We start from the raw sequence: 3,759 nt of genomic DNA, 5'->3' as shown, positions 1-3,759 counted from the left end.
GCTCAATCCAGTGAGCCCTTAAAAACAGAGAAATTTCTCTCACTGCAGTCAGAGGCCACAGAAGGGAAAGGCAAAAGACAGATGTGGTAGAGAGGTTTGCTTTGGAAGAAGTGCTTGAGGCACTATTGTCTCTTTTGAAGACAGAGTAAGGTCAGTGTTGCCTGATACCTGAGGGTCGTGGTCTGCCTCTGGAAGCTGGGAATGATCTTTCATAGCCAGCAGGGAAATCTTTTGGAACTGAACTCTGCCCATGGTTCAGATTCTGGAAGAGCTAGGCTATGGATTCTTCTCTAGAACCTTCGGAAAGGCTGCAGTCCTGATGGCATCTTGGTGTTGGTCTTTTGAAAGGCATAACAAGTAAACCAGCCAAATCTACTAGGTTTTTTTTTTCTTGAGCAATAGAACTGTAAGATAATAAAAGCACTAAGTTTGTGGTTTCTTACAGAACTGATAGAATTGTGCAAATGATAAATTGGAAAACATTGTAAAATTTGTTAATACATCTAAGGAAATATCTTCCAAATACAACTTGTAATTTAACAGCAACTGAAAGTATATCATTTCTAAACATTTTCCCCTTTCCAATGATTCTGTGACATTTAATCATCTCTGAAATTAAACAAAATGGTTCCAATTTGCTCTGAAAAGCAGTTTCTTTTCCCTGGCTATGTCTTGACTTTTTATAAAGGGCACCCAAGAATATCAAGCAAAAGTGTGAAAAAAAAGTGGTTATTTTTTTTTTCCTCTGGAGAGTTACCAAAGTCTCTACTCAAACATACACTTATTATGAAATATTAATGAATCAGGAAATGATTTCTAACTTGCAGAATATAAGTTATTTTAATGTGAGAGAAAGTAAAACTTTCCCCTTTTTTCAATAATGGCACCCAGAACACAATACATTTTGGGATTTTTTCCATGCACAAAGGTCACGGAAGCTGGTGTAGTCCCAGACACCTAGCATGGGTTTCTCCATAATGGAGAAAGCTCATTGGTATGATTCAGATGCAGCTGCACTGAAATGGAGATTCCCCTTCCCTTTCTGTCATTGTCCTGCCAAACCCTTTTCCCATCTGGAATATGGTTTTCTGCTACTCCCAATCAAATTATCACAATCTTAGTGGTTAACCAGTATGCAGGCATTATTTCACAGTCCCTATAGATCAGCTGTCTGGACGCTGCTCTGCTGGATTCTCTGCTCAATGTTTCACAAGACTGCTATCAAGCTGTTGACTTTTCTGCTCAATTAGGAAAGCTTTGGCTTTCAACCTCAATTAGGAAGTTGCAAAATACATTCTTTCGTTCTATAAAGACCTTGCCTTTTCTTTTTTTTTAAATATGTCAGTCATCAGTGAAAGCTGTCCTTCATTCCGGCAGACCACGAGTAAGTAGCTTCTTGTCATGTGAGGTTTATCCATATATGTGTTTGCTTCTTCCATCCTACTAGAGCTAGTTTAAAGCAAGTCGGCTAGGAAGATTCTTATGATAGAGTGTAGTCACAACCATGGTATTCCATTTTTTTTTTCATTTTTAGATGGAAACAAATTGTATGTTCTGCACCATTCAAGGGGCCAGGATGTGCAAGGATATGAAAAAAGATGGAGTTTTACAGTGAGAATGGGGTGGCCCTGAGAATTTGTGGGTCAGATTTCATGATTCTCTCGTCTCCAAAATGTAGAAGCTGGCAAGACAGCTAGAGTTACGTTGCTTTTTACTGTGTTCTTAGAGTCAGTAAGAAGCAAGTGAAGCAAGCCCTGGTTAAGGTCACTGGCACTGCAGTATTTACATACAGAGACCTAGGAGCAAACGTCCATTCTAAGATGGGATTGTGAGCCAGTTGTTTAACTGTCCTAACCTATTACTGTTATGGAAAATGTAAATAAAATAATGTCTAGCATTTTTTCTGTGAGTTTTGAAAAACGGGATATATGTTTAGTAAAATGAAACTGTAGCACATAGAAAATAAAGAAGATTTATTTGATAAAATTTTTGTTTTCCTAAAATACCCTCCATTCAGATGCAAGAGTTAAAAATTGATATACTAGAAAAATATTATATTTTACATGGTATCTGCAGCATAATGCAGCACAGTATACCATGTAAAGAGATTTTACTGATTATATATTTCATTTTCAGTCAGTCATTACTAATATATTAATGTCAGCTTTGACAAGTTGAGTTTTATAAACAGATCTAAAGAAATATCAGCTTCAAAGCTAACGTTTTAACTAACATTTAAAAAAATTGAATTGGGCTTGATTGACTAATTTGCTTTCTATGTGCATAAAACAATTGAACTTCTCAGCAATTTTTTTGTTTGCTTCTTCATTGACCCCCCTTTAAGTAATGAGTTTTGTCTGCATGAAGTATGAAACTCTACAAGCACTTAAATACACAAGCCAATGACAGTTGTGGGAGCAATTTTTCAACCAACCACTGTTTTGTTGTGCCATGAGAGCCTCATTCAGTTTCACATAAATTGTTGAAGTATACAACATGAGTTCATGGGAAGAATTCACATATCAGCTGAATTTATTTTTGTCAATTAGCAGCTGCAGATGCTGCTGAGATTCTTTGATAATATACTGCATTTCCTTCATATTACAGCATGTAATTCAGCTCACACCAGGCCACAGCTTTCTTGCAGAGAACAGTTTTATTGTAGTCTTTATTGTGGCCACAGAATACTTCCTTTTAGCTTTTGATTCTTACACTTCACCATAATAGAGAAACACACGTTTATAAAGATATGTAGGTGGGCAGGTAGATAGATCTTCTTCTGTAAATTAGGATTTCTTTGACAGGGCAACTGAGAAAGAAGTAGAGAGAGAGAGACAGACAGACAGAAATTGCTTTTCTCTCCACTGGTCCACCCCCCCATGCAACCTCAAGGACCAACTTAGGAGGAGGATGAATCCAGGAACCATGAACTCTATCCTGGTCTCTCACATGGGTGGCAGGAGCCCACCCTGGGTTATCACCTACTGCTTTCCCACACACATGGACAGGAAGCTGCATTGGAAGTGTGGAGAAGCCAGAACTAGAACCAGTATCTTGATGCAGGATGTGGGCATTCAAATCAATGACTCCACCCTTTGTACCAGTCCCATCACAGAAATACATTTATAAGTCACTGTTGTGTGTTAATCTTTGGGTTCTGATTGCCTCAGCATCCTCTTGTATAAAAATTGTGTTGCTAAATGTTCTGACAACCGCATACAGTTTTGAAATGACCTAATTAATATAAATAATACATGTATTGGGCCTCATATGCTATGGGTTTGGACATGCATATGAGTCTGTAAGTTTGAACCAGATATGCAAACATAAATTTTTCTTTAACTCTCACATTTATATATAAAAAATGCAAGTAGTGCTCAAAATTCTACTACTTCATACATTGCAAAAATGTTTCATATTCACCACTGAGTAAAATACATCAGAAGATGTATGTATTGGTAATATACAAAGATGTTATTTTTTATTTTTTTAAAGATCATATTTATTTTTATTACAAAGGTAGATATATAGAGAGGAGGCAGGACAGAGGGGAAGATCTTCTTTCCATTGATTCACTGCAATGGCTGGAGCTGAGCCGATCCAAAGCCAGGAGCCAGGAGCTTCTTCCTGGTCTCCCACACGGTTGCAGGGTCCCAAGGTTTTGGGCTGTCCTTGACTGCTTCCCCAGGCCACAAGCAGGGAGCTGGATGGGAAGTGGGGATGCCAGAATTAGAACTGGTGCCCAAATAGGATCCCAGT

This window comes from Ochotona curzoniae, unplaced genomic scaffold, assembly GCF_017591425.1.
Source record: "Ochotona curzoniae isolate NIBS_2020 unplaced genomic scaffold, NIBS_Ocur_1.0 scaffold_4506, whole genome shotgun sequence".
NCBI classification, from domain to species: Eukaryota; Metazoa; Chordata; class Mammalia; order Lagomorpha; family Ochotonidae; genus Ochotona; species Ochotona curzoniae.
This window is presented reverse-complemented; position numbering follows the sequence as displayed.